At 46.1% G+C, this 11,156-nt stretch overlaps 2 non-coding genes and 1 pseudogene across 3 annotated transcripts; all 3 read right to left on the reverse strand.

Moving 5' to 3' along the window:
* Window positions 1-2,593: 2,593 nt before the first annotated feature.
* TRNAQ-UUG lies at window positions 2,594-2,665 on the reverse strand. The gene has a single exon. It is a non-coding gene; the product is annotated as a tRNA-Gln (tRNA).
* Window positions 2,666-2,896: 231 nt separating this feature from the next.
* Window positions 2,897-2,968, reverse strand: TRNAM-CAU. The gene has a single exon. It is a non-coding gene; the product is annotated as a tRNA-Met (tRNA).
* A 6,559-nt stretch (window positions 2,969-9,527) lies between these two features.
* On the reverse strand, window positions 9,528-10,891 carry LOC105000466 (annotated as a pseudogene). Its single transcript, XR_826748.1, has one exon. The product of XR_826748.1 is annotated as a ribonuclease UK114 pseudogene (transcript).
* Window positions 10,892-11,156: the final 265 nt, after the last annotated feature.

Raw genomic sequence — 11,156 nt, forward strand, 5'->3', positions numbered from 1 at the left:
TGGCATGTAGTGCTCATGTGAGCTTGCCTTAAAGGTAAACGGAAGAGAACAGTTTTCCCATGAACAGAAAGGGCTAGCAAAGAATTGGAAATTACAGAATCACAAAACCATATCAGGGCTCATCCTGTGAAACGAAGACGTCTGTGGATAGGCCTCCAGTTGATTCTTCAAAGCACTTGAATTTTGTTAACATGGATGGTAGCAGCATTCTTGGATTCCTCAGTGCTTATGAAGCCTGAGCTGTTAGATTTCCTTCACTGACTCTGTTGTATTGTACCTGTATACCTATTGGGGTTGAAAACTGGATATATTGTGTGAAATTGTATATTTTTTGCTTTCAACCTATGTACAATTAATTGGGTTTCTCTCCTCTGCAGTAACTGATGATGGAATAAACACTTGAGGAGTGTCTGAGTGTGGAGAGTGTGTGAACCAGACACTGACTCCCCAGTCAGGGGTCTGTGTGTGCCCTCCCTCACCAGCACCCCCAGGCGGCCTCCCTCGTGCTTTCAGAGCCAGCACAGCCCCAGAGGGCCATCTTTGCTTGAAGCCTTCTGTGGGCCGGGGATGCCAGGAGTCGTGGTGGGCTCTTCCTGCCTCAAAAGCCACCCCTTCTGGCTAAAACGAAGGCACTCCTTGGCTGGGGGACCGGGTATTCTCACATGTGGTGTCAGGTCCTACCCGCAGCTGACCTTTGGTTATGGGCGCATGGGAGGAAAGGAGGAGGAGGGTTTGTTTTCCTTCATTATAACTCAAATCATACGAGCAGTCAGGCAGCCCCACAGTCGGGCTAGGGCGGGGTGTGGGAGCTGTCTGCTAGTGAGCAGTGTGTCCTGGCGTGAGGGGGCGGGTAGACTAGGTCCAGATTTGCACCACACCCAGCAGCTGCCCTCCGGGAGTGCTGCTGCCTGAGTTCTGGTGTCATGGGCGCCTCCTGTGGGCTCTGATCATGTTGCGTGTGTGTGTGTGTGTTGGCCATACTGGTAAGTAGCTGCTCTCCTGTGCCCTTGCCCTGGGCCAGTTTTCTCAGAGTCCAGATTTCTCAGCTCCATTTCTGCCTGGCCTCAGCTTGGGCCAGTTGTAGCCAGTGTACATGATGGTCCTTCACAGCTCTGCTGAAGTGAGGATTCGAGTTCATGCACTGCTCACACACCAGTTTGCTGCTGGCCTCGGGTGTGGAGCAAGGGCACTGTCTGTCTAGAGGCTCTTAAGCTCTGCCACTGACTTAAAGGTGTTCTGTGGCCTCCCCTCCTGGCCCAAAGCTGAGCAACAGAAGCCTCTGGACACACCACCTGCAGTGAGACCTCAGGTCTTCACTCACAATCTAATCAGATGCATTAGGCGAGGGGACTGCAGCTCAGGCAGGCAACTCACATGCTTGAGGCCACTTGGCCACCAAATGTGGGCTTCCACCTCGGGCCCAACTTTGGCACTTAGATGCCACCTCCTTCCACACAGGCACTGGCCTTGCTCCCAATCAGTAACAGCAAGCACAGAGTCTTCCTAAAGCAAGTGAACCCTCAACTCTGATGTTCAGGGACATGGCATCAAATTTGAGCAAAGGCCCCTGGACTTTCTGAATAAGGATAAATCATGTGTTTGGGGATTTTTTTTTGGGGGGGGGGGTCTTCGGTGTTTTTGAGTCATAGGTGTACGGTATTGGATAAAGAACCAGGCACTCATTGAAGGCTACTACTTACGAAGCTGTGAAAAGCCTGGCTTTTTAACAGAAAAACAGTATTTTCTTTCCCATGTCCCTGTAAGAAGTGTTCCACATTAGTTTTACGTGGACGTTTCCAAAACCTTGATGAAAGAACTTGTAAGCACAGTTGTAAGGGTGAAGGGTAGTTACTCTTAGTGAGTCATGCAAGTAGTGAATTGTATGAGACACAGCACTAGTATTTCTAAAGCTACACTGAAGCTGCAGAAAACTTGGATTTATTCAAGGAAAAACTATCTTCCTGTCTCCTTGTAAAGACTTGCTTTTAAATCAGATCTATATAGACGTTTCTTACACGTTGCATGAAAAATTTGAGGCATGATGTTCTTCTGTATGACAGTAGCCACCCAGGTGCCCAGTGGGCAGTACCTGAAAGGACCCTTTTATGTGTGTGTACGAAGAGTAAACAGCCTGCGCTGAAAGCTCGTCAGTGGAGAAGGTTAAGTAATTGTCCTGATGTGGGATTCTAGAGATTAGAGTGCATGATGAGCCATCTCAGGACAAGAGTATTCGCTCCTTTGGTCTCTTTTTTATTTTACTTTTTATTTTTTTGGCCACATGGCACAACCTGTGGGATCCTAGTTCGCTAACCAGGGAATCAAACCTGGGCCCTTGGCAGTGAAAATGCAGAGTCCCAGCAGCTGGACTGCTGGGGAACTCCCCTGGTCTCCTTTAAAAAAAAAAAAAAAACTGGGCAGGGAGGACATTAAAAAGAACAAAGACATCCCTAATGTGGCTTCTGGGGGAAGGGGAGCACTGGCGATCAGGTGGACCAGGGTCTCAGAGTTGCTGCCTGTCCTGTGCCAGATCATGTCCCCGTGTCCCACTGCCTGGGACACAAGAGGGGAAGACAAAAATGGCCACAGGCAAAACAGGTTCTACCGAGATTTGAACTCGGATCGCTGGATTCAAAGTCCAGAGTGCTAACCATTACACCATAGAACCATATGCCATTATGTCCCCTTGCAGGTCACTCTTGGCCTAAGTGCCCCTGGGATGGGACAAGAGGGGTACACAGTTCCCACTAAGATTTTGACATCTCTGGATTCAGAGTCCAGAGCGCTGATGGTGACGCCATAGAACTAGCTGCCACTCCTGGACACCAGGGTCCACAGCCCAACCTAGTCCCACAGCTGGGGACCCAAAAGCTATATAGCAGGCAAAAATGTGAGCTCATAGCAGAGGATGGTTTCGATCCATCGACCTCTGGGTTATGGGCCCAGCACGCTCCCGCTGCGCCACTCTGCTGTAATGTACTCCTTTCCTGAGTCTGTCTCTGACTACCCCAAGCTTCCCTGGGCACAGATCAGCAGACAAAACCGGACTTGGAGAAGGACCCTCTTGCCAGTGTCCATTTATGAATAAAGTGGATTTTTGCTCTCCCTCTCTCAACTGCTTACCCAGAGAAATTTCTGTCCTTTTCTGCTGTTTAGTAAAAGTCAAGCAGCACAATCTTTACCCAGAGTGTCCTTGGACAATGGTAGCAGGATCTCTATTGCAGTGATGCTGGCTGGATCTCGGAAAAAAGCAAAAGCAGCATTTCTCTCCATCATTTGAAAGATTCCTAATCTGTCCAATTGTCATTAACTTTCCTTTTAATCCAGTTTCTTCTCTTGACCTACTTCTTCCCCCATAGCCAAGGAAACTGTTTCTTTCATATGAAACTGCTTAAAGTGTTACAAAATCTTGCTGTTCAGCTTTCTAATTCGAAGGAAAACATTAAAAATAACTTTGCATTTCCAAGAGGTAAAAATTGTTCTCCCAAGTATATCCTGAATATAAATCCTTTGGGAGGGGGGGGAATCTTTGAATTTGTGTTGAAACTTTTCATGTAAAAACTGTCCATGAAGCTTACTGTTGCAGATAGTAAGCTGTCTCCTTTCTCACACCAACAGAATCATCAGGAAAAAGAAATACAGAGACTGAAACTACTGGAATTCTATGACCAGACTCTGAACACCACACCAATCAAAGGACTGGAACTTTTTTTTTTTAACTTCTTATTTTATGTTAGAGTATAGTGCTAGTTTCAGGTATACCTCAAAGTGATTCTTTTATACATAGTCATGTATCTATTTTTCCAAATTCTTTTCTCATTTAGGTTGTTACATAATACCGAGCAGAGTTCCTGAGCTAAACAGTAGTAGGTCCTTGTTGGTTATCCCTTTTAAATATAGCAGTGTATACATGTTTCCCTGGTGGTTCAGATGGTAAAGCGTCTGTCTACAATGCGGGAGACCTGGGTTCGATCCCTGGGTCGGGAAGTTCCCTGGACAAGGAAAAGGCAGCCCACTCCAGTACTCTTGCCTAGAAAATCCCATGGATGGAGGAGCCTGGTGTCCATGGGGTCACAAAGAGTCGGACACGACTGAGCGACTTTACTTCACATACATGTCAATCCCTAACTCCCTAAATATCCCTCCCCCGTCCCTTCTCCTCTGGTAACCATAAATTCATTCTCATAAATTTATTCATTCATTCTATGTCTATGAGTCTGTGTCTGCCTTGTAAATAAGTTCATTTGTATCATTTTTTAGCCTCCAAAGGGATATCACGCCCAAGATGTCTAGGATATTGTTTGAGCCTGATAAACCTAACTACATAGGTACATCCGGAGGGAAAAAGGTAGCCACTGGGAGAAGACAAAGGCAACGCCTCTGGGCCGCACATCTCATCAATGCCGGGGGCAGGGCTTAGACAAAACCAGATTGGAGGATTAGGGTCAAAGAGCTTTCTGATGACGTGTGCGGAGGGACTGCTCCGAACGGGCGCAGAATTTGAGAAGATTCATGTTCCACGCGAAACCTCTTCCAAAGGGCTCTACTGTGGGAAAGGCTGACCTAGGTTGCCTAGCTAGTCTGCAGATGTCTGTCAGACTCTTTTCAGCCATCCTGCTGATGTTTCACCGTCAGACTGAACTGGCTGTGGCGACAGGGAAGGAGACAACATGCAGTCTCCCACCAAGCTTGCCTTGGCTGACCCTCACGTACAAGTTATAGTGACCAAGCCTCCATTCCAATATCGCTTGCCGATAGAGCGGGCAGCCAGCCACCTGAGAGCTAGGCCACGTCGGAACAGACCCTAAGTCCGCACCTGGACTTAATCTGCTTTTCCTTCGGGACCCCCACTGTCTTCACCACACTCTACACAACATCGCTCCCGGCAAACCAGGGGGCTTTACAGTGACAGGATTCTGCTCTTGGGAAAGGATTTCTCTTTTCAGTACCTCAGCGCCCAGAGGCAGTGCCCTAGAAAGGTGTGACAGCGCCTGTGCATTTCCTCACCACACCCGAGAAGTGAGAGCGGAGGAGCAAAGCGAAGGAGCTCTCCGTTCCCGCTCGGGAGGAGGCCGCCTCGCTTTCGGCCTAAGGCTCTGTCGACCCGGGACCCTGGGCTCACGGCCAAGCCCGGCACCCGCTCCACTTGTCGGCGACTGAAGCGGCAGACGACGTCCGTCCGCCCGCCCGCGGAGTCAGCCGGGAACTCGCCCGGTCTCGGCAGAACCGGGTTTCTACCTCACGGCGGCTCCAGAAGTCATGTGGGCGCGGTCACGTGGACTGGCAGTCACGTGTCCTGAGGACGTCTGCGTGCGACGTCCGCGCTCCCGCGCTCCCCAGTGGGATGTGTGCGTTTCGCACCTTGCGGCGTGGGTAAGGGTACCCTGAGGGCCGCACGTTAGACAGCGTGCCCTCTGGAGCTGCTCCTCCGCGGGGCCACGCTGACTGAGGCCCTGGCCGTTTCGACCCTGCGCGCTCCGGATCGGACTCCAGGTGTCCCGCTCCCCGCAGGGCCCAGGATGGGTGGGGTCTCCAGTTAGTGCTGTTTGGAGCTCCCTTTTTAACAAGAATGCGAAATTAGATACGAAGGTGAATGTTGATTATAATAAGAAAAGTCAATTATACACAGCTGATTAATATCACAAACCAAGCAAAGCACAAAGCTTTTCTCTAGTTAATTGCCTAACGCCTCATTTTTTTTTTCCAATTTTTAAAATGCAGACCTTAATTACTCCTTCATATGGGAATGATTTGGTAATACTGTTTGTACAGGATAAACAGTTAATTCACTTTTGAGCGGAGTTAATCAAATTTTGCTCTTAGTAGTAGTTTGGAAAAGGTTGTTAGCCTTGCATTCCTTTGGTAATGTTACTATTCTTTTAGGGTTGCCCTCAGATTTGGCCAAACCTATCCTGTGTCTGGAGTGGCCTCACAGTGGCTTGTTAGGAGCTTTGTGTCATGTATTCCATGATCTGTATTTCATGTCAGATCAGGAAGAAATGGAAAGCGCTTTCCATGTTTGCTTTACTCATCTAAATTGGATCAGGTGTGTTTCTGCCCTCCTTGTGGAAGGAGCCTACTCTGTTCGTGTGATTCCTGTGTGGCCAAACATGGACTTCCCAGGGGACTCAGTGATACTCTGCCTGCCAATCCAGGAGACAACAGGAGAGGAGGGTTTGACCCCTGGGTGGGGAAGATCTCCTAGAGGAAGAAATGGCAACCCACTCCAGTACTCTTGCCTGGAAAATTCCATGGACAGAGGAGCCTGGCTAGCTGCAGTTCATGGGGTTGCAGAGTCAGACACAGTATTCAAATACGCATGCTTATATGCTGTGCGCAGTCCATGAGTTTTGATGGTTCTAAAGATATTCACTAAAATGAAAGTCTGATGTAAGTGATATCTGTCTTGTTGAAAACTGTAATGCAAAACAATACAGGCAATGTTTAGTCTTGGAATAGGCTAGCCAATATCATGTAACAGATTTCCTGTTAAGAAATAACTCTTTCAAAATGTTTCAAGAAGCATCTTTTCCGTCCATTGTACCTTGATTCTTTGTAAATGGGATTACAATTTTGAAAAAAAACGGATTTTTCATTAAACAGAGTTTAGGGAATTATTGAGTGAAGCATCACAGTGATCAATGAAGTATATAATCAGTGGGTGGGGCCACCTGGTGTGTCCTGCTGACTAGAGGGTTGTGGTTTTCCTTTCTGTTACCATCATCTTCCTTCTGCTTTTTTTTTTTTTCCCTTGTTTTTTTTTTTTCTTCCTGTTAAGAAATATTCTGACTCTCATAATACCTTTCATCTGTTTTGTCATTTTTATTACCCATATTTTCTTGGCTATCATGATTCTTCCATGATTTTTATCATTACAGTTTTTAGTTTCCATCGTGGTATGCTGCTGCTGCCGCTGCTAAGTTGCTTCAGTCATGTCCAACTCTGTGTGACCCCACAGATGGAAGCCCACCAGGCTTCCCCGTCCCTGGGATTCTCCAGGCAAGAACACTGGAGTGGGTTGCCATTTCCTCCTCCATTGCATGAAAGTGAAAAGTGAAAGTGAAGTCACTCAGTCGTATCCGACTCTTAGCAACCCCATGGACTGTAGCCCTCCAGGCTCCTCCATCCATGGGATTTTCCAGGCAAGAGTACTGGAGTGGGGTGCCATTGCCTTCTCCGCCATTGTGGTATACTTTTTGATATTTTGAAGTTTCTGCCAGACTTTTTCTTTTAGTTTTTTTTCCCCTTTTTTCCTTCTTTCCAGTAAGATACTTCCTTCTGTTTCAATTTTGATATGATGGGTAATTCTTTAAAAGTATACGAAGTTAATCTGAATTTAAGGCAACTACAAGTTCAACTCAAATACATTTCTTATTGGCCCTACAAGTACTGAGCTTCGTGACTATGTAATGAAACAATCATATACCACATCCAGTGATTTAGTGGTGAATGAGTAAGGAGTTCCACCACAGGAAAATGAATTTATTCAGGCCCTTTTGCTGTGTCATGTGAAGGTTGAAACGAGTTCATACTGATGTTTTCAGCTCTTGTCCGGAAACACGTGGTTTCCTCCAGCCCCTCCTTACTTCTCTGTAGCTCACTATCCAACACAAGAAATCTTCTTCGCCCACTTTTAACAATTGTGGTATTTGATTTGTTAGAGCCAGGGTTTGTGTCGCATCTTTTTATTTCCTAAATGAAGCACAGTGTCTCCTGTGGATGTAGCTCTGCATTGATGTTGAATTGACATGTTTAACTTTGATTTTTGCCATCAGAATTCTCTACAGAAGAGTTTCATCAGCTTCTGTGCTCATGTTCTGACTGCCTGCTGCTGCTGCCTGCTTCCTCTCAATTTCTTATCCCTAACCCAGGGCCAGCAGGATGAGGCAAGGTTTTCATCTTGGTCCTCCGTGTTTCAATCCATAGGCTCAGAGAAGTTTTCCACCTGGGCCAGTGGACAGTAACTGATTGGAATATAATCATTCGCTCATTATGTCACTTTCCCAAACTTACTCTGCATCAGGCCAGCACTAATCAGGAGCTCCACCTCCAAGCTCAGAGTCCTGTTGGGATAATGTGCATAATGACTGTCTCAGACTGTGAGATAGAAACCAGGTGGGTACAAAGCAGGTCCAAGGGAGGAGCAGTTCTCACTGTGTGGCAGGGGGCTGGGGTGGCTGATGGAGACGCCATGGGAGCTGGGTCTTCCATTCAGGTGGCTTGGTTAGCATGTGAGGGGAGGGGAACCCGGGGAAGGAGCTATGTGTGAGGAAGCTTGGGTTGCTGGTCCAGGTGAGGAGTGCTGAATCAAGGCTGCCTCCCTTTCCTGGCCTGATGAAGGCAGGGCCTGTGTCCCCTTTGCTCCCTGTGGGCCAGGGCATCCAGCACTGGGCCCAGCATGAGGAATGTTTGATGAGTGGACAAGCTAGTGAATGAATGAATGAAAAAATGAATGCATGAATGGGTGATGAGTAACCCATGAATCAAAATTTCCCCAGAGGTTTAGAGCTCAGGCAATGAGAGGACCAGGGATGCTTAGACAAACACTGAGAAGCTACAGCCCAGGTGGAGTGGGGCTGGAGCTGGGGCCCGAGTCCAGGCAACGGAAGCTCCTTTATTCAGAAACAGCCTTTAGCTATTGAATTTTCTGTCCTGCTGTGTTTTGCACATTTCCATGTTTCTGTTTTGGGGGACGCTAACATCCTTGACTGGAGATGACACTAAGGCAACTGACCTGGCTGGCCCTGGGACACTGGTCACTACAAGGGGCATGCGCCTCATACCTTCATCTCCTGCTTCCAGGCCGTCCCTGGTGTTCTTCTCAAACTTAGGTAAATATGCCTTAGAACACAGAGGCATAGGGGACAGCCTGTGCAGGGCCACCTGCCCCAGGGCACCTTCTGAGGGCTGCCTTTCCGGGCCCATTGCCGTAATCCAGGAGGTAAGTAGTGTACACATAGCCAAGTATGTGATGGTTTCTATGATATGTGTGAAGAATTACATAGGGACACACCCACAGACCCGCTTTCTGCCCCCAGGCATACAGAGTGATCATGCCTCCCCCAGTTTCCAAATCACCTAAGGGAGGTCTTTGGAGAAGAGATTTTGGTGGAGGAGGATTAGAAACGCACTTTCAGGTCCAGTTAATATCAATAAGTTTAAGGGTATTTTCAGAATTTTTTTTTTAAATTGGTATTATAAGATTTATCTCTGAAGCTCTCATTTTTTTAAAGAATGCAATTCAACTAGGAATGTGTTTATTTTTCACCTATAAAATTCAGTTTCCAAAAGTTAGATGGAGTTTAAAACATTTACCAACTTTTAAGTGCTCTAATGAAAATGTAATTTTAAATTGCAATTACATTAGTGAGACATGTGGGACTTCTCTAGTGGTCCAGTGGTTAAGACTCTGAGCTTCCAATGTAGGGGTCGTGGGTTCAATCCCTGGTTGGTAAACTAAGATCCCACATGCCGTGCAGTGCGGCAAAAAAAAAGTTAAAAAAAAGTGAGACATGTTTATTATTCTTTTTTATTAGGGAAAAGGGCAGAATCCTAATAAGCGGAAGTAGCTCACGTGAGCAGCTGAGTGAGTGTTGTTCTGGGCCTTTCCTGGTGAGTAGGTGGTAGATCAGCCTTATGGGGCACACACATCCCCATTACCACACCTGGGCAGAGTCACCCCTTCATTTCTTTTTTTTTTTTTCATGGTTTCTTCACTTTTATTTAGGTAATGTAATTTAATGCATACATTAAACTGTTAAAAAAAATCAGTAAATGGAATCACACCAAGGAAAATCTGCATGCTATTTCCACTAGAAAAATATTATCTATATAAAATTTGGTCCAGTTTCTTCTCCTTTATCTCTGCCATTCAAATTTAAATGCTTTAATTTTATTCAAGCAAAAATCACATATCTGACATAATAAAATACTTCACATCATTAAATTAATAGGGTTTAGTTGAATTAGGTGTGCTCATCTTTCCTATGTTATTTCTCTACTTTTATTCTTCTGAGTTAAGTCAGTAAGGCATGTCTGTTTTCCCACATCCAGCAATACAAGTGTTACAGAAGTATAATTTGTAACATTAGTAACTAGATTCATCATTAATCTTCAATTCATGTTTCTCTTATTATATGGTATTTCCATATTTCTAGATATTTCAATCTTACACTTTCCAACAAGGATTAAGCCATTAGTTTAAAAATACTATTAAATTTCCAGACTAAATAACACTTGGCCCACTTAGAGTGATGCTGTCGTGAGAGGTCCTTGCACAGCTATTGCTTCAATCTCAACACGGCCTCGTTTGGGCAAAGCAGCAACCTGGTAAGCAGCTCTCGCAGGAAAACTACTCTGGAAATATTGTTTGTAGACATTGTTGACAGTACTGAAGTCATTTATGTCAGTCAGCAAAACAGTTGCTTTTACTACATTCGTGAAGTCACAGCCTGCTGCTTTCAGAATTTCACTTATGTTTGTAAGAGCCTGTTTAGCCTCTTCTGCCACCCCTCCTGGCACAAGCTGTCCACTTGCAGGGTCCATGCCTAGTTGTCCTGAAATGTAAATGGTCCTGTCGACTAACACAGCCTGACTGTAGGGACCAATGGCCGCGGGGGCTTTCGCGGTGCTGATTATCTTTCTGACCAGAAACAACATGGTTAACCCTTTTCCCTTGCTGCCCCTTGGAAACAACTATGCAGAACTCGGTTCTCGCTTGCTCTTCACCTCCCCTTCATTTCTTTAATGTGTGGGTGTCCTAGTATATTCAGCCGGCTGCCACTGATGTACATTACAGAACTATGTGAATTTCCATTTTGAACCCTGCAGGAATCAACCAAGCACAACTGTGCTGGTAACTTGTAAATTCCTGCACCTGGAATGTCCAGGTCTGAAGACACCACACTTCCAGCTTTGCTCTATTTGAACAACCGTGTGGCTCAGACCATGAACTCCTTACTGCCAAATTCAGACTTAAATTGAAGAAAGTAGGGAAAAACCACAAGACCATTCAGGTATGACCTAAATCAAATCCCTTATGATTATACAGTGGAAGTGAGAAATAGATTGAAGGGCCTAGATCTGATACATAGAGTGCCTGGTGCACTATAGAATGAGGTTCGTGACATTGTACAGGAGACAGGGATCAAGACCATCCC

The sequence above is a fragment of the Bison bison genome, unplaced genomic scaffold (assembly GCF_000754665.1).
Source record: "Bison bison bison isolate TAMUID 2011002044 unplaced genomic scaffold, Bison_UMD1.0 scf7180017864371, whole genome shotgun sequence".
Taxonomy (NCBI): domain Eukaryota; kingdom Metazoa; phylum Chordata; class Mammalia; order Artiodactyla; family Bovidae; genus Bison; species Bison bison.